Source organism: Psammomys obesus, unplaced genomic scaffold (assembly GCF_907164565.1).
Source record: "Psammomys obesus unplaced genomic scaffold, mPsaObe1.curated_primary_1811, whole genome shotgun sequence".
Classification (NCBI taxonomy): Eukaryota; Metazoa; Chordata; class Mammalia; order Rodentia; family Muridae; genus Psammomys; species Psammomys obesus.
In genome coordinates, this window is record NW_026596039.1 from 1,172,435 (window position 1) to 1,195,773 (window position 23,339).

The following is a 23,339-nucleotide window of genomic DNA, read 5'->3' on the forward strand; positions in this document are numbered from 1 at the left end:
CAAATTTCATGATTTCCTTGTTTTTAATACCTGAGTAGTGTTCCATTATGTAAAATGTACCACAATTTCTGTATCCATTCCTTCTTTGAGAGACATCTAGATTGATCGAGGAATCGAAGCAGAGGCTGAGACTCATAGCCAAACTTTGGGCAGAGTGCAGGGAATCTTATGAAAGAAGGGGGGTATAGAAAAACCTGGAGGGGACAGGAGCTCCAAAAAGAGAGCAACTGAACCAAATAACTGAGCCCTGGGGGTACTACAGAGACTGATATCCCAACCAAGGACAGTGCATGGAGAGAACCTAAACCCCTGGCTCAGATGTAGCCCATAGAGTCCATTTCCAAGTGGGGACGCTAATAAGGGGATCAGGGGCTTTCTCTGGCATACTCTCTCATCTCCTCCTCCTGGGGGGGGTGCAGCCTTGCTAGGCCATAGAGGAAGACAATGCAACCAGTCCTAATGAGACCTGACAAGCTAGGGTCAGAGGAAAGGGGAGGAAGACCTCCCCTATCAGTGGACTAGGAGAGGGAAATCAGTGGACTAGAGAGAAGAGAGAGGGAGGGTGGGATTGGGAGGAGATGAGGGAGGGTGCCACAGCCAGGATACAAATTAAATAAATTGTAATAAATGATAATAATAAATAATTATTGAAAAAAAACACTATAATCAATTAAAATCTTATTCTACTTACAATGATATAATGTAAATTCTCTGAAATAAAATTTTGGGGTGGTTATAGGGATTCTCAGTGGTTAAGAGCACTTGCTGCTCTGCCAGAGGACCTGCACATAGTTCTTAGCATTCAGGTTGGGCGGTTCTCAACTGCCTCTAGTTCTAGAGGATCCAACATCTTTCTCTGTCTTGTTAGTGCACCTACATACATGTCTCTCTCTCTCTCTCTCTCTCTCTCTCTCTCTCTCTCTCTCTCACTCACTCACACACACACACACACAACCTTAACAAATCAAGCAAATTCAGAGCAGTGCCCTTGAGGTCCCATGGATCAGTGTCATGATTCAACAGTGTTTGGAACAGCTCCTGGGATTTCCTCTTTGTTAGCTTCAGCAGCTTTATAGTCTCCCTAGTCTCAGCCTCATGGACCACCTCCTCTTTGTCTTTTGCTTCTGGAACCAACAATCACCATCTCTTTGTAATTAGCTCTATACTGCAGTGTGCTGGACAGTTAGCCTCTTCATTTAGGTGAAATACTCAGACTAATGGACTGGGAGAAAACTGTTTCCCAAGCAGCTGTAAAGCTGTAAAGGCCACCCAGATGTAACTCAGAAGAAATCTGTCTTTCACCGTCAGTCACTCTGTTTCCAGGTCTGTCCGTCTGTCTGTCTGTCTCTGTGTTTCTCTCAGTCTTTCTCTGTCTTGTCTTCCTGTCTCTGTCTTTCTCTGTTATCTGTGTAGCTCAGGCTGGGCATAAGCTCCTGCTCTTCCTGCCTATGATTCTTGAGTGTGAGAGGGACGTGCCACTGTGCAGAGTGAAAGTTTTTTTTAAAGTAGTAAAGGATTACTGCATCTCTATTGATATATAATAGTTTCTCTATAGAACTTGTTTATTAATAAAACAAAAGTACTATTTTTAAAATTACTTACAATGCTAGTGTCCTAAGCATACATTTTGTCTGCCTGTTCTTACCCAACCCTGACCCAAATTTCAAAATAGCCATAAATAAAAATTCACATTTAGAGGACCTGGTGACAGCAAATCTTTTTGTTGCACAAAATACATTCATCAGAGCACAATTCCCAGTCTAATAATAGGAGCACCAACAACAGGGAAGCACTGCAATTGTTGCCTTGATCTGAGTATAGTTGTGAACAAGTATAAGCTTGTCTGTTTTCTGGGAAGAGGGAAGGGTGTCAAATCCAGACACAGCCCTTGAGGTGGAACACCTGTAGTTCGGCATGAGAGCATCCGAGAGCATGACTACATTCTATCTCCTGGCTTGGGCTATTTGAAGCCGCTGTCTGTTACTGTTCTCTCTCCATCATTTGCAATGCCTCAAAACTGAATGTTACAGTTAAATGTTAATGTTTAATGAAAATGGTTAAAACAATAACTTACAACATTAAAGCAAAACTGACATTATTTCTAGGAGACGTTTAAGAACAAAAAGTAAACCTTTCACCATCTTAGTGTTGATAGCTGAAAGGAGGTTTAAAATTCTCAGGAAGTTTAGAACAAAACTCTAATCACAATGACTTGGGCTTGTGGGTAAGTAGGGATGTGGGGAATGTTTGAGAAGAGTAGTGGGAGGGAATAGGATATGATAAAATTATATTAGATGAAAATTAATAAAAAATAACTACAAAAATTTAGACTCTCTTTTTTCATGTGTACTATTATATTAAGAAGACAATAAGGTCACTGACTTCAAGAAAATACACCTTACAAAAGACGTGTCCAGACTCTGTTTAGGAAGCACAACCTCAAATAAATGATGAATGAACACTATGAATATGAAAAAGTGTTGATACTATGAATGGTCAGACAGTTGCAGTTAGAATCCGTACTGTTACATATGAAATGGAACTGGATTAATTAAGGACACTGACAACACTAAGTACTAGGAGCTCATGAGGCCCTCGTTCATTACTGATGGAATTGTCAAATGGGAAAACCACTTTAGCAAAAGCTATGGAAGATTTTGTTCTGCTATATTCAGGTGCTCTGGGTTGGATAAAATATTTCTCTGAAGTATTTACCAAAATATTAGTCACAAAGACTTGTGCAGGGATGTTTCCAGGAACTTTGCTTTGTCAGTCTTGTTGGGGCGCAAAGCTGAGCCCTCAGATGGCGGCGCAGCTGCCAATACACTGGAATGGCTACCTTAGCTCAGACACTGCAGATGCCATGAGGAAACAGAAACCCAACCCCCAGCCTGTCTCAGAAACTTGGCGACTCAGGGACCTGGCTTGTCAGATAACTGCACTTTCCCAGGTCCTTCTGCTGCCCACAAACTGACCTTATTGTCCCAGGCACAGACCCGTTTTAGCCTGCTCAGTCCATGAATCCTGTTCTATCCAAGGGGGAAAATGTCGTGAGAGGAAGGGATCTGGCCTTAAGCCTTCAGGCACACCATAAAGTATACTTGATCTCCCTGGCTGGGCTGTTTTTTTCTTGTGACATACCCTGGAAGTTTGTCTCCCAATGAGCATTTTTAAACTTTTCTTGTAGAGTAGTATTGTTTGGTGGATTTGCTGTACTTGCCAAAAAGTTTCCAAATTTGAGCTGGTCAATGATCAGTCTTCATGAGAAGGTGCAATGGTGCCATGAATGGTTCAAGGTCTAGTAATTTTTTTTTCTGTTCTTGCATAAGAAGCTTATTCCACTAGGAAATAAAGCTAAGTCTTCACGGATACTGGGCAATTGCTCTATTAGTGACCTGAATTGATCCAACAGACTTTCAATTCTCTACTTTTTTTTTTTAATTTTATTTTTCTTTTTAGTTACATTTTGTTAACTCTGTGTCCCAGCTGTATCCCGCTCCCTCATTCCCTCCCCAACCCCGCACTCCCTCCCTGGTCTCCTCCCTGCCCCTTTCCAAGTCTACTGATAAGGGAGGACCTCCTCCCCTTTCATTTGACCCTGTTTTATCAGGTACCTTCAGGGCTGGCTGCAAAGTCCTCCTCTGTAGCCTAACAGACTGCTCCTCCCCTGGGGGGGGTGTCAAACAGCCTGCCCTTGAGATCCTGTTAGAAATAGTCCGTGTTCCCCTTACTTTGGAAAACTACTTGGTTACTGAGCTACCACGGGCCACATCCGAGCCGAAGTTCTAGGTTATATCCATAGATGGTCCTTGGTTGAGTGTCAGTCTCAAGATATGATAAACATAATGAAATCTACACACCTAAAGAAGATAATCAAGAAAGTGGACACAGGCGAAGGTGATTAATCCTCATTTAGAAAGACAAATGGGATGTGCATTGAACTTATGACAGGAGTCTACCACAAAAGGCATCTGAAAGACTCTACCTAGCAGTGTTTCAAAACAGACACTAAGACTCATAACCAAACCCTCGGCAGAGTGCAGGGAATCATATGAAAGAAGGGAAGTTAGTATGATATGGAAAGGATAGGAGCTCTACAAGGACCAAATATATCCGGGCACAGGGTCTTTTCTGAGACTGACACTCAATTCTCTACTTTTAAACAAGAGTTTAACATTGCTTTGTTCTTTCTAACCATTGCTTTGCCTAAACTTTTTCCAGATTTTTCAGTTTTATGTATATTTTATATTTTTATAGACCAGTCATTCTGCAAAACAGAATTTTTTCTTTTAATCAGAAACATTTTAATTTTGTCTGAGTTATCCACTATTGGGAACTCAGAAATACGCTGTTTCTCAGGGCATGAAAACTGTCTGGGTCCACAAATGCACTCAAACCCAGGCGCTTCGATTCCAGTTTACTTTGTGTTGCTTTATGCTTTTGTTTCTTGAAACATTATCATTTTTGCTGATTTCCCTTTTTCAGCTTTGGCAACACATTAAAATTTGATTTCACTGACAATAAATCAACATAACTTGTCAAAAACATTTCTCAACATTATTATTATTGTTAAGAAGGAAGAGACAAAATTTCTTTAGGTTGGTCTTGGTCAAGTGAAAAGGGAAAAATAAGACTGTTACATGGTTCTCACTGAGTTAGATCGAGGTGATGAGGTGAATTTAGGTGGTTAATCCTTAATGGAGAAATCTGTGATTCAGGATAGCCAAGTCAGTTTCTGGGTGGCTTAAGGGAGCAGTGAATAATTTTGAAGGGGGAGTGCATTGTTTATCAAGGCAGCACCAAACATCTGCTTATTAGGAGAGACAATTTCTGGGATACCTCACTCAGGATGATCTTTTCTAGGTCCCACCATTTGCCTGCAAATTTCATGATTTCCTTGTTTTTAATTGCTGAGTAGCATTCCATTGTGTAAATGTATCACAGTTTCTGTATCCATTCCTCAGTTGAGGGACATCTGGGTTGTTTCCAGGTTCTGGCTATTACGAATAAAGCTGCTACAAATATGGTTGAACAAATGTCCTTGTTGTGTACTTGAGCATCTTTTGGATATATGCCTAGGAGTGGTATAGCTAGATCTTGAGGAAGCACTATTCCTAATTGTCTGAGAAAACGCCAGATTGATTTCCAAAGTGGTTGTACCAGTTAACATTCCTACCAGCAGTGGAGGAGGATTCCCCTTTCTCCACATCCTCTCCAGCATGTGTTGTCACTTGAGTTTTTGATCTTGGCCATTCTGATGGGTGTAAGGTGAAATCTCAGGGTTGTTTTGATTTGCATCTCCCTGATGGCTACGGATGTTGAACATTTCTTTAAGTGTTTTTCTGCCATTCTGCAATCCTCTACAGAGAGTTCTCTGTTTAGCTCTGTACCCCATTTTTTAATTGGATTACTTGATTTGTTGCTTTTTAACTTCTTGAGTTCTTTATATATACTGGATATTAGTCCTCTGTCAGATGTAGGGTTGATGAAGATCCTTTCCCAGTCTGTAGGCTGTCATTTTGTTTTGATGACAGTGTCTTTTGCTTTACAGAAGCTTTTCAGTTAAGTATACCAGAAGCAGAAAGACACACATAGTATATACTCACTTATAAGTGGATAATAGACCTATAAGATAAGACAGCATAAACATTCTAAAATCTGTACACCTAAAGAAGCTAAACAAGAAGGAGGACCCACGGTAAGAAGATCAATCCTTACTTAGAAAGACAAATAGGATGAACATTGGAAGTAGGAGAAAACGAAAAGCAGGATAGGAGCCTGACATAGAGGGCCTCTGAAAGACTCTACATAGCAGTGTTTCAAAGCAGATGCTGAGACTCTTAACCAAACTTTGGGCAGAGTACAGGGAATCATATGAAAGAAGAGAGAGTAAGACCTGGAGAGAACAGGAGCTTCACAAGGACCAAATATATCTGGGCACAGGGGCTTGTCTGAGACTGATTCTCCAACCAGGGACTATGCATGGTTATAACCTAGAACCCCTGCTTGGATGTAGCCCATGACAGCTCAGTATCCAAGTGGGTTCCCTAGTAATGGGAACAGGAACTATTTTTGCCATGAACTCTATGGCTAGCTCCTTGACCTCCTCCCACCCCCTGAGGGAGGAGCAGTTAGCTAGGCCACAGAAGAGGACATTGCAGCCAGTCCTGGTGAGACCTGATAAGCTAGGGTCACATGGAAAGGGAGGAGGACCTCCCCTATAAGTGGATTTAGAGAGATGTAAGGAGGAGATGAGGGAGGGAGGGAATGAGGGAGAGGGCTACAGCTGGGACACAAAGTAAATAAACTGTAATAAAAAAAGAAAAAGAAAAAAAAGAGTTTATTTGCATTGAATTTTAAGGATGAGCTAGACTTTTTAGTGGTTTAATGCTTCTACTTTTAGCCTTTTTATTTAGCATTTTTGGTGTCATGGTGAGACAATTTCTATTCTGCTGAGCATCTCAAATGCTAGATAGTTAGACATATGAATTAAAAAATTAAAGAATAATAGACTTGGTTATTTTATGCTAATAAAAACAATTTCTTCTTTCTCAGTCTTTCTTGAACTGTCCTCATGTTGGGTCACAGGGGAAAAATATAATTCAAACACCAGAAACCATGTAAAATAGACTCTTGGACAAGCCTGCTTGTTCAATCTCTTTCTTGTGACTGCTTCACTCAGTATAAAGAAACAGGAGTTTTACAAACGAATGGCTCTGATGGTTTTGTTGCCCTCCTGCTTGCTGGGCAAAATCGACTTAGGGTCGATGTTGCGGAAACAGCCATCGAGGCAGGGGAATAGTCTTGAGGCCTCCCTGAGCTAGAACAGAGGAGCAGGAAAGTCTGGACGTCACTTACTCATCTGTTTATGCCCTCTATGTTCCTGTTTTCTCACTGGAGCCTGCCACAGTCGTGGGGCAGCAGTTGACTGGGTAACCCAGGTTACCCAAGTGTTCAGACTCAACCTCTCTGCCTGTGTCTCTTCTCCTCATCTTTAGATGCCTGTAATTAGGGAATGAAGCACCCTCCCTAATAGTGCAACACCCGGGGAAGCTGTCACCTGGATTTTTGAAGCATTACAGTGTTCTGGAGTGATATTTCAGGGTGTAAGTGAGTCTTGAGGAAGAAGCTCCTAACCCCCAATTTCATCCATCTTCAATAATCAGGAAGGAGAAGTGCTTTATCTCTTGACTGTGGTCACAGAAAGAGGTGGTGGGGCACCAAGGAGCCATTGGTGGAAAGTGTGCTAAGCAGCTCCCCAACCAGGAAGGGCAGAAACTTTAATTTGCGCGTGACCCACATTCTTTTGGTAGAGGTTGTGGGTTTGCTGAGTTAGAATCTAAAGCAGCAGAAGTAGCTGCTTATTTATATTTCTGTAGCTTGGGTTTTGGACAAAAAACAAAGGCAAGTGGTAAATGAAGGAAAGAAAGTGACAGTGGTGCCTGATCTGTCTCTGCTTATGTCCAGACTCATTATTTAGAAAACATAATCACCCAATTATAAACAATGTGTAATCGGGCTAAAGAGACAGGAATATAAATGGTATATTATTGATATTATAAATGATAATGGAGATGTAGATAAAATCATCCTGCCTTTAGATATCTATAACATTGGATAAATTAAAGACACTGCCAGTACCAAGAACTGATCAGTGTATGAGGCTCTGATTTATGGCTGACTAAAGTGTAAAAACTTGAATATGAACATTTATAGCATCTTTATTTTTCTCAGCTTTCAATTGGAAACAATCCAATTTTTCCTTAGCGGCGAATGAACATGCAAATTTCAATACATTAATGTGGGTGAATACTATTTAGCAATGGCAAGGGACAGATACACACAGGAAAAAATCTCAGCATGAACAAACCTCAAAACTTTATGCTGAGGGAAAGAAACTTCACATTAGAGTGACAAACGTATAATTTTAAAAATAGGCCAAAATAATATAGTCAGTCAGTAGCTGTTTAGGACTGGAGTGTGGGGTGTGGTTTAGGAACTTGCTCTTCTTTAAAATTTTATTATTTTTTATTTACTTTACAGTCTGATTGCAGCCCCCTCCCTCCTTTTCTCCCAGTCCTAACATCAACTCCCTCTCCATCCCCCATTCCCTATGCTCAGAGATGAGGAGGGACCCCATGGGTACCAAGGCATCCTGGTACATCAAGTTGCAGCAGCAGCACAGGATTAGGCACATCCTCTTCTCTGAGACAAGGCAGCCCAGCTATGTGAAAGGAACCTAAAGGCAGGCAACAGAGTCAGAGACAGCCCCCTTCTAATTGTTAGGGGGCCTACATGAAGAACAAGCTGCATATCTGCTACATGTATGTAGGGGCCTAGGTCTAGCCTATGCATGCTCTTTGGTTGGTGGTTCAGTCTCTGTGAGCTATCATAGACTCAGGTTAGTTTATTCTGTAGGTCTTCTTTTGGTGTCCTTGACCCCTCCAGCTCCCTCTATCCTTTCTCCCACTCTTCTACAAAACTCCCAGATCTCTACCTATTGCTTGGCTATGGGTCTCTGCCTTTGTTCCCATTAGCTGCTGGATGAAGCCTCTCAGAAAACAGTTATGTTAGGTTCCTGCCTGCAATCATAGCAGAATGCCATTTATAGTGTCAGGGTTTAGCCCTCTTCCATGGGGTGGGTCTCAATTTGGGCCAGTCATTGGTTGGCCATTCTCTCTTTTTAAATTTAATTTTATTTATATTTTTATTTATTACAATTTATTCACTTTTTATCTTCACTGCACCCTCCCCTCATCTCCTCCTAGTCCCACCTACCCTTCCACTTCTTCCCCTATGTCTTTTTCTTAGTTCCCTGATAAGGGAGGATCTCCTTCTTTTCTATTTGACCCTAGCTTATCAGGTCTCCTCAGCACTGGCTGCATCATCTTCTTCTGTGTCCTGGCAAGGCTGCACCCCTTAGGGGAGGTGATCAAAGAGCTGGCTACTGATTTCATGTCAGAGACAGCCTCTGTACCCCTTACTAGGGAACCCACTTGGAAACTGAGCAGCCAATGGGCTTCCTTTGAACAGGGAGTCTAGGTCCTTTCCATGCATGTTCCTCGGTTGGAGTATTGGTCCCTGTAGGTTCCCCCTGGGTTTGGCTCTCTTGTTCTTCTTGTGGAGTTCCTGACTCCTCCAGGTATTTATATCTCCCTCTTCTTACATAAGGATTCTGTTGGCCATTCTCTTGATCTCTACTTCATCTTTATCCTTGTATTACTTGCAATGCAAGACAAATTTTGGGTTGAAGGTTAAGTGAGCAACTTCCTCTTCTATAAACACCTTCCAGCTTCCAGAGGGAAGCTTCTTAAGATACACAATGTTCTTAGGGAAGATGAAACACTCTATAAGAAAGGAAGCTCTTTAAGTTCAGGAAGTTAAGAACTCAATTTCTCCAGGAAGGCCCTAAAATTGATCTAATTTTTTAGAACCTTCCCTTCTCATCTGATTATAAGCAGCAAGTATCCTGGAGAGACACTCTCAGACAAGCTGAGCTGCCTTGAAGAGACAGAGGTGGACAGGCCACCTGAAAGAAGCAGAGAACAACTGACCTGCTAGGAAGAGACAGTCTCCAATCTGTTGAGATGTCTGAGAACTGTGTTGTGAGCTCCAGATTCCTAGCTTTCATGAGGTGTCATCCATGCTGTAGTTAGAACCTGGCAGTGCAGCTATGTATGAGGCATTCCTGGTCCTGTAATTCTTCATCCATAGTTTTGTAAGTAACCCCAATAAACTCATTGGTTCACCAAGTTGAATTTGGTAATATCCTTACTTTGTTCTGCCATTGATCCCCTATCTGGAATGAGTAGACATTTGCTCATGGTTTCCCCTAAAATAATGTCATACAATGGGAGGAGAGATAACTTATTATAGTACAAAACTTTTTAGGAAAATGAAATTGCCCATTTTGATTGCATTGATATATAAGTTGTTAAAACTGCTGTAATGGTTACATAATATGGGTTCGTTCATTTGAATTTCAATTATACCTCAAGAAGGCACACTTGCATGTATCTGTGTACAACTATGAGAAAACTAGGATACACAATATAAAAATAAATTCCTGAAATTCAGCATAACTGGTCCAAAGATAAAACTTTAGTTGTATCTCCTGGGAAGAGATAATAACATCTTGACTGACCTAGAAAGTCATTAATAGGTAATTTCCTAATGCTAGTCCCAGGAGCCAAACACCTTATAATATTACTATCCAGTCAGATGCTTTCTGATAGTGAATAAAGAGTCCTATTTTCCACTCATCAAAGAATCAGCACAGTTGGGCCTGTCAGTCATCTGGATAAGACTAAGTCCCCCAGAAAAAGCTATTTGATCTAGAAGAAAGTTACAATTGGTCAAAGTGCTGAGAATAAGTAACTGTTGAGTGTCCTACCCAATGCAGGACATCTATAGCTCGTCCTCCCATGCTTACGGAACACTGAAGGAGGAAGAACAGAGAGAATGTAAGAGCTGGAAGATGGGAGGAGAGCTATTAAACAGTGTCTCCTGGACATCACATGGCTGTCACAGTCATGAAATCACAGCAGCTGTGGTTATTTGCACAGTATGTGCACAAGGTCTGTCCTGTCAATAGTTCATCATGGTTGGAGGAGGAGTTTGGAAGGCTCCATCTATTCCTGAGGAATGGTAATAGTGTTGTCATCCTGAAATATCTAGAATCACCTAGGAGATCTGCCTCTGGACACTTTGTGAGATGACACTGTGTCATCTAGATTAAGGTTCCTCTGAGAGTGTCTGTGAGATTGCTGTGATTAGGTTAAGGGAAGTGAGAAGATCCATTTCCTCAGTGAGGATTCTAGACTGTATAAAGTGGAGAAAGTTAGCTGAGCACCACAATTAATTGTTTGCTGTTTCCTGAGCAATGTCACAGCTGCTGCAATCTCCTGCGGCCTTGGCTACCTCACCACAGTTCCTCTGTGGAGTAAAACCAACCCTTCCTTCTTTAAATTGCTTTTGTCAGAAGACTTCACCACAGGAACAGGAAAAGTGACTAAGACAGGAGCCAAAATAGAATTCCTCAATAATACAAAATATGGGAGAACACAACTGAGTGTGTGGGTTTCCTTTCCTGTGGATAGTCTCATGTGTCCCATAGATAGGCTCACACAAGGGTCTATGCTCAATCATAGAGTTTTGCATCATTTATTTCTTTATGTTCGGTCATATCTTCGTGCATATAAAATTGTTAACCAATTTTGTTAATAAATTAAAACTTGCTGGAGAGGTTGTGGAGAAAGGGGAACCCTCCTCCACTGCTGGTGGGAATGTAAACTTGTACAACCACTCTGGAAATCAATTTGGCGCTTCCTCAAACAACTAGGAATAGCGCTTCCTCAAGATCCAGCTATACCACTCCTAGGCATATATCCAAAAGAGGCTCAAGTACACAATAAGGACATTTGCTCAACCATGTTTGTTTGCTTTATTTGTACTAGCCAGAAGCTGGAAACAGCTCAGATGCCCCTCAACTGAAGAATGGATGCAGAAATTGTGGTACGTCTACACAATGGAGTATTACTCAGTAATAAAAAATAAGGAAATCATGAAATTTGCAGGTAAATGGTGGGACCTGGAAAAGATCATCCTGAGTGAGCTGTCCCAGAAGCAGAAAGATGCACATGGTATATACTCATTCATATAGACATGTAATATAGGATAAACCTACTAAAATCTGTACATCTAAAGAAACTAATCAAGAGGGAGGACCCTGACTAAAATGTTCAATCCCCATCCCAAACCAAAAGGCAAAGAGGATGGACATCAGAAGAAGAAGAAAACAGGAAGCAACCTAGGAACCTGCCACAGAGGGCCTTTGAAAGGCTCTGCCCTGCAGACTATCAAAGTAGACGCTGAGACTTATGGCCAACTGTTGGGCAGAGTGCATGGAATCTTATGAAAGAAGTGGGAAATAGTAAGATCTGGAGAAGACAGGAACTCCACAAGGAGAGCAACAGAACCAGAAAATTTGAACACAGGGGTCTTCTCAGAGACTCATACTCCAACCAAGTACCAGGCATGGAGATAACCTAGAACCCCTGCACAGACGTAGCCCATGGCAGTTTAGTGTCCAAGTGGGTACCATAGTAATGGGAAGAGGGACTGCCTCTGACATGAACTGATTGGCCTGCTCTTTGATCACCTTGCCTTGATGGGGGGGAGCAGCCTAACCAGGCCACAGAAGATGACAATGCAGCCACTCCTGATGAAATCTGATAGACTAAGATCAGAAGGAAGGAGAGGAGGACCTCCCCTATCTGTGGACTTGGGGAGGGGCATGCGTGAAGAAGGGGGAGGGAGGGTGGGACCTGGAGGGGAGGAGGGAGGGACTTATGGGGGGATACAAAGTGAATAAAGTGTAATTAATAAAATAAAAAATAAATTAAAATGTCTCTGCTTCTCATCAAACTACATATTGTCCTTCCCAGAAATTTCACTTGTGGTTGGGGATCGTCCTGACCAGTCTTACCCACATGACGCTTTGTCGCTCAGGGATGATGTCTTTTGTGTCATCAACACTTGTAAATAAAAATAGATTTTATGGTATTTTTGTATTAATTAGTACAACTCCGTTTTACTAACTAATACTCTTCTTGGACCCAAGTCCTTTAAAAAACAACTCTGCTTTGAAGAATTTTGTGCTTGGCAGCTCTCTAGTTCCTTTGCAGCAATTTCTGCCACTTTGTTGATTGAACACTGACAAGAAAGGGAAAAGTTTCTTTCGCAAACACCTTGACTGACAGGCAGAAACTTTCTGGCATCATTGCCTTTTAGCATGTCAACATAAAGTCTTCCGCCTCAATTTCTGTCAGTCTAGCTCTGTGTAGCTCATATTGCTTTTGGTTTTATTAAAGTGAGACTAAGATGGTTGCTTATCTAAACTCTGATGAATTATTTCAGATAGTAAAAAAGAAGAATCCCTAAACTTACAGGTTTGTGATGAAGATATTTATTGCATAATATTTATGTATAATTCTGTTACACTTAGTGAGTTTTGAGGCATTGAATATATCCATGATTATCAATGATGTGTTAATGTGCACCAAAGCTACAGGCCTTAGAACTCACTGTGAAGAAAGTTTTGATCTAATTGAGACTTAAATAAAATAATGAAATACTCAAAATAAAACTGAATTAAACTAAGTGAAGTGAAATCTATATGGGAAGATAAGCACAAGAGAGATTTAGCTCAGTTATTTTCAATTCATCCTTAAGTTCTTAGTAACATTTTTTCCTTATTCTTGAAATTTTTACCACCTTGTCCCCTAACATTTTATAAATACAGCTAATAATTGCTAAGTAAACATTCACTGGGGAATAATTTAATCTGCATAAACAGCTGCACATAATGATCGCTTCTGAGTGAGGAGGACACTGTCCCTTAAAAGTGAATGAACTGACAGATTTGTTCGCTTAGGTGTAGAATATACTTTGGATTTATTTTCAGATTTATTTGCTTCAAGTTCTTGCTGTCAGTTTGCTAGACTTGTTTTAATCTCCTGGCTGATTTTTTTTTTCACTTGTTACATATTGACATTTTTGACTCATTTCTCAGCTATTGACTATTTTGTCTAAAGGTTCTTCCTTGAAGCTGTCTGTCACTTTTCTTTTAATTTGCCTCTATTAATGTGTGACTAAGTGCTCTCTTTTTGTGTCGCCTTTACATGTACAGGCCAGAGGTTGATGTCAGTGCCTTCCTCTAGTGTTCTCCCCTTATTTTTTTTGAGATCAAGTTTTTCAGGAGCTCGCACTTTGGGTAGACTGGCAGGCCAGTGAGCTGTGGGTGTCTCCTTGTTTCTGGATCAACAGCACTGGGGTTAAGGATGTGCTTTGCCCTGAACAGCTTTTACTTGTACATTGAGGATCTGGACTCAGGTCATTGTTATAATTTTATTTCTGTATCTGTGATAAACCACCTTGACAAAAAGAGATAACAATTATGAAAAAGGAGCCCAATAATAAAGAGAGTGACTGTTGAGAAATATGCTTTATGGAAAAAAGTTGTGTTCATCTTTGTATCTAGGTTTTGGGAGGACTATGAGACAGACTCTTAGAAATTTCCCAAAAGAATTTTGCTACGTATGGAAGAGTATAATTGAAAGTCTTTGAATTAAATATACAAACACGAGAGTCTTCCATATAGAGGTATTAAAATCATAAAACAAATCCTTAGGTGCTTAATCTGGCTTTAGAAGGTTTGGAGGTCACTGGCGATGAACTCTTCCCCTCAAAGTAATTTTGGACTCTATCTCCCACTTCCCTGGTAACTCACTAATTTTAAAGATGGGAAAATACCACAATTTCACTTTTTTGAATTTGAAATATCATGTGAAGGAGGGAGGAAAGCATCATTATCACTTCCTCCCCCATTTAGATTTAAAATACTATGTGAAACTGGGAAGTGAAGGTAGCAGGGATTTGTTGAGGTCCGTTATGGAAAGGCTATTTTCTTCTGATAAAGCAGGGCATTTTATAGATTTATTATTATTTAATGTTTACCCTTAAATCTTTTACATATATGTCATATGATATTTGGTCCCAAGAATGGGATTTGAATCTTACCTGTGTCCCTAGTAGAATCATGCTGTTCTAAATACCCTAAAGATCACATGATTTCAAAGACCTGCTATTGTCCCCTCCCAGGAGTTAATACAAATGGAGCTGTCAGTCATGTATACAAGAAAACAACCCTCCAAAATTTGCAGCTTCAGGCCAGGCTTAGTGGTTCATGCCTTTAATTCCAACACTTGGGAGGCAGAGGCAGGCAGATCTCTGTGAGTTCTAGGCCAGCCTGGTCTACAGAGCCAAAGGTACACAGAGAAATCCTGTCTTGAGAAACCAACCAACCACCACCACCACCATCACCACCAAACCCTGTAACTTCAAGAAATATGGTATATCCGAAAACATGATGAAAAGTCAAGAGGAATAACTACCCCCTTAATGATTTAATACCTTACAAATCTATTCCCAAAGGCTCCCCTGCTTCACGGAAATCTTCTTTCTTCTCTGCTTATTTTTTGAGTTCTAACTCTGCATGTATATTTTATTTTTATTTTCTCTCTTAGTATCTTAAAAAAAAAAAAAACAGCTTGACAACTTTTTTTTATAGAATTAACACTTTTTTGTATGACCGAAAAGTCTCACATCTGGGTAGTTGTGTTAGAAAAACATGTTCACACAACATCTTGGTTTTGTTTTTGTTTTTGTTTTTGTTTTTTGAGATAGGGTTACACTCTGTAGCCAAAAAGCTAATTTTGCTTGCCAAATGTGGTGGTTAATATTGGAAGCATGGAAAAATCTAGAATCATCCAGGAGACAAGCCTCCAGCATGTCTAGATTATCTAGATTAGATTACTTGAGGTAAAAAGACCCACTTTAAGAGTGAATAGATTAATTCTATTTATTTTCTCAGATATTGTCTGAGGTGTGGCCATGAAAATGAACTGTCTGATGCTATCTCTTCTCTCTGGCCAGGTTTGCATTATTTCTTCTTTTTGCTATTTTCTTTTTCCTTTTATGAAAATAGATTCTTTTTCACATATTTCCTGATTACATTTTCCTCTTACTCTACTCCCAAATACTTCTCCCCTTTCTCTCATCAGTATCCACCTCCTTTCTTTTTCTCATTAGAAAACAAATAGCCTTCTAAGGGATAATAATAAAATAAAATAAAATAAAATAAAGTAAAGTAAAGTAAAGTAAAGTAAAATAAAATAAAATAAAATAAAATAAAATAAAATAAAAGTTAAACCAAAAATTGATATATTGGAACAAGACAAAACAAATAAATAGAAGGAAAAGAGCCCAAGAAAAGGCACCAGAAACAGGTATAGATGCAGAGACACACTCATTCACATACTTTGAAATCCCATAAAAACATTAAACTGTAAGCCATAATATATATATATATGTGTATATATATATATATTCATATATATATATATATATATATGAACTGAAGGGTCAAAAGAGAGAAAAATATGTAAATGGAATAAAATAAAAATAAAAAATTGAAAAATAAGATATAATTAAAAAAAAAAGCCCTGACATGACATTATGAGATAAGGAACCTCCAACGATGCTGTGGAGTTCATTCTGTTAGCCATTTATGCTGGGCATGGGGCCTATCCTTAAGAGTAGTTTGTTTTCCCAGTGATACTTCTTTGGAGAAAATGAAATTTTCATTTGTAAGTGGTTATCAATTGGAGGCAGGTTCTGGGTTCAGAACGGGGCTCCAGGACCCCCTCTGGTGCAGACGTGTGCAGGCATTATGTGTGTTGCCCCAGGCTCTGTGAGTCCATGTGCGCACCAATCTTGTTAGTTTAGATGGTTTTGCTTTCTTGGTGTCCTCTATCCCCTCTGGATTTTATACTTTTTCTGCCTCCTCTTCTTTAGGGTTCCCTGATCTTTGAAGGGAGGGATTTTATGGAAACATCCCACTTAAGGCTGAGTGTTCCAAGGTCTCTCACTATCTTTCTGTATTTGGTCCCATCGGCAGACGGAAACCTTTCTGATGATGGCTGATCAAGGCACTGATCTAGAAACATATTAGAATGTCATCAGGAGTCATTTTACTGTAACCCTTTTTGTTTTTGACCAGTAGCATTTGTTTTTTTCCTGGGTTTCTTGGTTATCTAGTCCCAGGTTCTTGGTCACCCCAAGCAGTGCTGGGTATGGGCTCCATCTCATGGAGCGGGCCTTAAGTTAAACCAGATTTTGGTTGTCTTTCTCCCATAAGTTTTATGCTGTTATTGCTCTGGTATAGATTGCAGGCTGGACACCATTGCAGATCAAAGCATTTGGGACTGGGTTAGTGTTTATGTTTCCACTTTGGTAGGGTGCAGAATACCTTTCTGTAGTAAATACACTAGAATGCAGGGGTGAAGGCTCTATGAAGCCTGTGCTTCTTTTTATGAAAGGCATAACCTTAGAGTGTTTAGTGGTTGGTTCCCAACTCTACTTGCAGTCCGTGCTCTTCCAGAAGCCTAAGAGCATGTATGCAAAACATTTTATATAATCCAATGTTGAAATAACATGTAGTTTAAGCTAAAACAAATAAAAGAAGGAAGTCAGTTTTCTTAGACTCAAGCTCTGGAAGCTGGCGGTATCGCTGAAAAAGAGAACATGTCAACCTAGTTGTTTTTTGCTTGCTGCTTGTACTGGAGCAAGTCATTAGGTAACATGGCTTTAGAGAAGCCTGTCTGAGATTCTTTTGGAAATGAAGTTGTCATGGCAACTGTCTCTGAAGCAACAGACAAAATCCCCTCAGAGCTTCCAGAGAACCTCCAACGTCTTCTCTGCACTTGGATCGGAGGAGCCTGCCTTATGCGCTTATTTTAATTTTGTTTTAATGAATTGCCTTTATCTTTCTTTTTTGGAGTGGGATTGGAATCTTTCATACTCACTCTGGGATGGGGGCAATTCTGATGAAGGATTGCCATTGTCACTATGAGCCAAGAGTGAGCAGGTTCTCACTGATATACACATGTGGTCTCAAAACATACACAGACCAGTGTGCTGTGATTTTAGGAGAAGATGGACTTCTGTTTTTCTAAAGGTTTGTCAACTTCTTCAAGACCACTTCTGTCATTATTTTGGAACAAAACCATGCTTAATGTTGTTGCTCAAACTTACCTAAATTCAGAGATTTATTTCATGCCTATGTGATCAGTCATCTTTAAATATAATACAGTCTGAACAGCAGCAATGAGCCAACTTCCCACAGAAAACTTTACTAGTCCCTATATTTATATTATTTATGAAGTCACTTCTTGAAAACGGTTTGACAATATGTGCATCACCTGCTGGTGAGAGGCAAAGTTGGCTGTTGTCTATAATGCACCTTGAGTTTAAGGAGCTCAGTGGGATTGACTGAGGATTCTGTAGTGTATTATCTGGGTGCTCTGGCATTTTAAGCGGAGAGGGATAGGTCTTCCTCATGAAGGTGCTGTGAACCATAAGGATGACAGAATTATTTGTGCATTGCTGTTGGACACTTTGTCTCCACATGAGGTACCTGGTCCAGATGTGGTATTTTGCATATAGTAAGCACTTCAGGCAGGAATAGCAAAACATTTTCCCATAGTCCTTTGTTTTTAATTGTGCATATAAAAAGGCAACATGAACGAACAAACATTATTAGAAGCCACATAATGTATTATCAAGGCTGTATGTGTATATGTGAAGGAGGGCAGACTTCTGACAGTGGATCTGTGAACCCTCTGCAACTAGCTCCCTGAGATCTCTAATCCAGAACCAAAGTCCTCAGACCCCTGTTACCCACAATGCCAGGAAAGTATGCTATTGTTTTGTGTAGAAGTCTCAGGGCAAAGGAAGGATCAGAGAGCATGTTCTGCAGTTCAGCCAGGGAAGCGAGAAAAGCTAGAGGTTTTGATCCAAAAGCAAGGAGGTAGAACAGATGGGTAGGAACTCCACCTTATTTTTCTCTCAGAGCTATTTGTGTCCAGAAGCTGTAGAAAGAAGCCATTTGGCTATACACTGAAAGGGGAAGTGGGTGCCTGTCCCACAGTGTCTTGAGGAGACTAGTTAGAATGTGAAAGAAAGGCATCTGAAGGTCAGAGTTTGCCCACTGTTCTATCTCACTAGCTTTGAGGCTTTGTACAAGTTGCTTAGGCCCAGAGTCCTCACCGGTAAAATGAGCAGCATTGTAATGCCACAGAGCATTAGACACATTCAGTAGCTATTTCTCTTCTTTTATCTTAGCTTTTAATGAATAGTTTCACACATTTATGCAACTGCTATTATCATCTAATAATTATGGTACAGGACAAGACTTTGGGTTACACAAATTCATCCTCATGCTCTGCTTACTATGATCCCCAACATGGATGGAAGGCCTGGACAAGGTCAAAAGGCTTCCATTTCTGTAGACTCACTCTGGAGACGGGACTCAGATTTTAACCAGTTTCATCATGTCTGCAGAGGGAAGGGCTTGCATAAGAGGGGATTCTAATAAAAGTTTGTGTGTCTAAATTGTCTATCCTCTCTCGGTTGCTACTCTAAATTGTGAGGACCCTCTCTGTTGTATCAACCTTTACTCTTCAAAACAAATTTCACTGAAACATTTCCCAGGATAAAAGCATTTAGGAACCATGGAAACAGAAAGACAAGAACAGGGAAGGGCCATATTGTTGAAGCTCTGCAATCTCTGGATGCTGTTTTCAAGAATGAGGAGATTGGAGTTTTCTCTCTCCACAACTCCTTGTTTCTTTCCTTGAACCTTCTTGGGGAGAAGGCTATCCAGGAAAGCCTCCTTCATGAAAGTTTGCTGCCCAGGTTTCACTGACCTACTGGTCAGTGATCTCATTGTCTCATTTCCTTCTAACATTGTCTTTCGGAGAATTTTAGGTTTTAATATTATTCCCTGAAAGCTAATGAATCTGCTTCAGATGATTTCCTTTGCAGGGTGTATGGTGTATGACTAAGCTTTTCTTTTATTGTCTGAGTCCTTCACACTGTCAGTAATTATCTGTAAATTCCTGGTGTACTTGGGCTTCATCCCTTTTCAGATCTGTTTATGTCACTAGTTTCTTGAATATATTGACAATGACCAGTTTTGGAGCTATGGCATGCATAGGAAACAGTGTTTTCTGACTCTTTTTTCAGGTAGTCTCATCAATCACTAAATGTGACATAATTTTTCTCTTTGAGCTGCCCTGTACTAGTTCTTTTTTTTTTCTTCCTTCAGATAACCTCACACTGTTTTAGTTGGGAAGGGGAACCATGTTCACTCCTTAATCATGGACTTCATGTATTTCTCATATGCTTCTTCACTCACTAATTCACCGAGAGCCGAAGGATCACAAAGGGTCATTTTGATCAGCTAATCATCTTCATAAGAGGATTTGTTGACGAGCCCAGGTGTTCAGACCCCACACCAACCCAGGAAGGTGTACCATTCCTGGACATACTGCAATTTCAGGTCAATTCTTGAAGTGGATGGTGTAGGCTTAGATTGTTCAAAAACCTACTTTATTTAGGGTTCTTAAATGCTTCTACCTCCCTTCAAACCCAGTGACCAAATGTAGGGGAGAAAGAAGGTTATTAGGAAAAGGGGGTTGTGGACCTTTTTTCATAGTTCCTTGGGGAGTTCAGCTCTTCCTTGCCTAGATACCAGCAGTCCAGTCAAATAACAAACACCCAACAGTAACAGGAATGATTAACAGAGGCATGATTCAGCAGAAACAGCAAGAGTCTTTTTTTTTCTTTTAAATTTAAATTTACTTTTTATAACTTACTCACTTTGCATCCCAACTGTAGCCCTCTCCCTCATCTTCTCCCGGTTGGTTCCACACTCCCTTTCTCTTCCCCCTTCTTCCGCTCCCCTATTTCTCAGAAAGAGGCCTGTCGAAATCACCACAAGTCAGTGAAAGTGCCAACACTCAGCCAGAGTACCATGAGAAGTTCTCTGGAGCCTTTCTCTCTGAGAAGCGAAGTGTAGAAAAATGAAGACTGGCGAATGGATATGAACCGTTGCACAGCATAGCGATGCGAAAGCAACTCTGTCTGTGGGCTTCTATGTATATTCTCTGAGTCCTCACAAGGCTATTTTTTTTTCCAGCTGGGAAAAAACAATGCCCCTCGCATGAGAGAGGGTCCAGCGAAACATCGTGCACCGTCACATGCCTGTTTTCAGTTGACCAAGATCATGTGGCCTCTCACCAGTTTGTTTTCAACTGAGGATGAACTGAAACATTTACACATTCCACATTTGGAACCAAACCAAACCAAACCAAACCAAACCAAACCAAACCAAAACACATAAAATATACCAAAACTTTCACTATAGGATGGAGCAAGCCCCTTACTCCAACATTCCAACTTCAACAATGTATTTAATATATTGTTCTTGGATAGAGGATTTAATAGATGTTCAGCTGATGAGAGCAGATACCACATTTGATTCTAGCCAAAACACCAAGAAGCAAGCTGCAATAGCTCTTACACCAAGAACAGATTTTTTTTTTTTTAATTCTGCAGCCACTGGCATTGAGGTTTTTATTGCTGCCTACTTGATTTCTTTCTTTCCCTGTTCTGTCCTCTCCTCTTTCCATCATCCCCCGATCCTTGTTCTTTTCTTTTCTTCTCTCCCTTTGCAGCCCCCACTTCATTTTTTCTAAAGACTGTCTGTGTAACTTCAGGTAGCCTGGAGCTTGCTATGTAGAACAGGCTTACTTCAAACTTGTGATGACCCTTCTGCCTCTGCCTCCTGTTCCAGGGTTGTAGGACTATGCCACCACAAATGACTTTGATTTTTATTTCTTATATTCTGCTCCTCTCCCAAATTATTTCACATCAGCTCCCCAAAGAGTCAGTTTAAAAATATAGTCTAGTCAGTCCCAGATAATTAGTTTTTCCTCTTCTTTGGGTGAGGAAGTTTTATGTACCTCAAACTTCATTAAACACCTGGGATGGGGGAAATTGTTTTCTCTATTCTTCACCACTGCTGTGTCCACATTTAATCTGAGGAATAAAAGTGTCAAAGTCTCTGAACTCTCTTTAACAGAGTTATCTACTCTTAAAAAGGGGTTATTTTATTGAGAGAGAGAGAGAGAGAGAATGTGTGTGTGTGTTTGCCTGTGTGTAGTTCAGCGATCTGCTGAGGCCAGAAACCCCCTGAAACTGGCCTTACAGGTGGTTGTAAACCACCTGATGTGGATAGTGGGAACTGAACTGTAGTCTTAGATGAGCTGCACGTGCTTTTAATGGCTGAGCTATCTTTCCAGCCAGAATATACATTATTATGGTCTTTTTTTTTTTGGTTTGTTTTTGAAACCAACTAAGGGATCTAAAAAGAGTTTTTTCCATTACTGTGGATTTTATTATATTCATAATTTTTTTCAACAAATAATCAAGCTCCAGTGGCTTTTATCTTATATGCAGAGGGAATTTTTAAACTTTTTCTCTTAATAGATTTATTCCTTTTTATCTTTATATTTTTTCTTATTTTTTTAAGATACAATTTTTGTAATTACAGAATAATTGATGTTAAATGTGTGTAGGAATCATTTTAATTCACCTCTTTATGTGACAGGGTAGACATACTTTGGAGATTAAGATTTTTGTCTGTTAACCAAAAATACCTGGTGCTGGCATTGGAAGCCTGGGTTGAATCTCAATTTATTATGGTTTTTATTATAAAGGTTTTTTTTTTTTTGCTTTCTTTTTTCCTTGGAAGATTTCATCTCACATGCCAGTTGACCTGACACATTTAAGTAATTTCATGTTATTTTTTGCAGGATAATTTTAATATATCACACTTTGCAGGAGCGTAGGAGGTGAAATATTTTGTTGAGTTGGCCTCGGTAAAGTGACCAGATTGATATTGGATGAATTTGTAATGTGTGTGAGGGAGGAATGTTTGGTTTCATATAGGAGGAAACATGGTGTCCTTTGACTTGGTGGGTGGGTGGAGTTGTAGCGAGACAGTTTAGTAGAATACACCTTCTAAAAGAGAGGCATATGATAAGGAAGGTGTATTAAAATATATGAAGAGATCAATATATAAAGAGCTCCTTTGAACAAAATAGGGTATTGTTACTGCTCTTGCCCATCATAACTTGATGGTAAGACCCTGTTGCTGAAGACATCACACAGTGGGGACATAGGACATGCCAAAAGCAAACTGGTTCTGGCTGAGAAACTTTCTTCCTGCTGCTTTCATAGAAGGTGCTATTTAGACGGCTGGGGCAGAAGAATCATCAATAGTCTTACCCAACTCTAAATCCTGGGAGCCTTAATAATCACAACTGGGCAAGATACATCCACGAATGTGATCATGAAATGAATGTTATGGAGCAACAAACCACTCTTTGATGGCTTACTCCACAGGAGAAAATGGATGGTTGGTACCGTATTTGGCCAAGAACCTATGGCTGGAAAGTTCATAGGCTCCCAGGGTGAACCTATTACAGTTATTCTGGCAAATGGACATAGCATTGAACCAAACTTTAAATACACAGCTGAATATGTAGATTATTGCAGCTCATCAGAGAAACTTTTTGTGAAGTAGACAGTAATTAATGCAGAAACTCACAACTTGTCCACTATATGTGATGACTGTGGAATTCTCAGCTCCAGATGACACATCTATCTCACACACTTCCCTCCAAGGTCGGGAAACACTGTAGAAGAGGGGGAGGAACATCTGGGAGGACCTGCATAAAACAGTGTCTTCTGGGACAGGACTGTTGCAGTCATGAATTTACAGCATCTGTTGTTGTCTGCACAAGACCTTCACAACATCAAGCCAGTCAACATTTCATCATGGAAGGGAGAGAGGCTGATGAGCCCTTATG

General features: G+C 40.2%; 1 pseudogene; it reads right to left on the bottom strand.

Moving 5' to 3' along the window:
* Positions 1–20,797: 20,797 nt before the first annotated feature.
* LOC129687862 (U2 spliceosomal RNA) lies at positions 20,798–20,970 on the bottom strand (annotated as a pseudogene).
* Between the last annotated feature and the right edge of the window lie 2,369 nt (positions 20,971–23,339).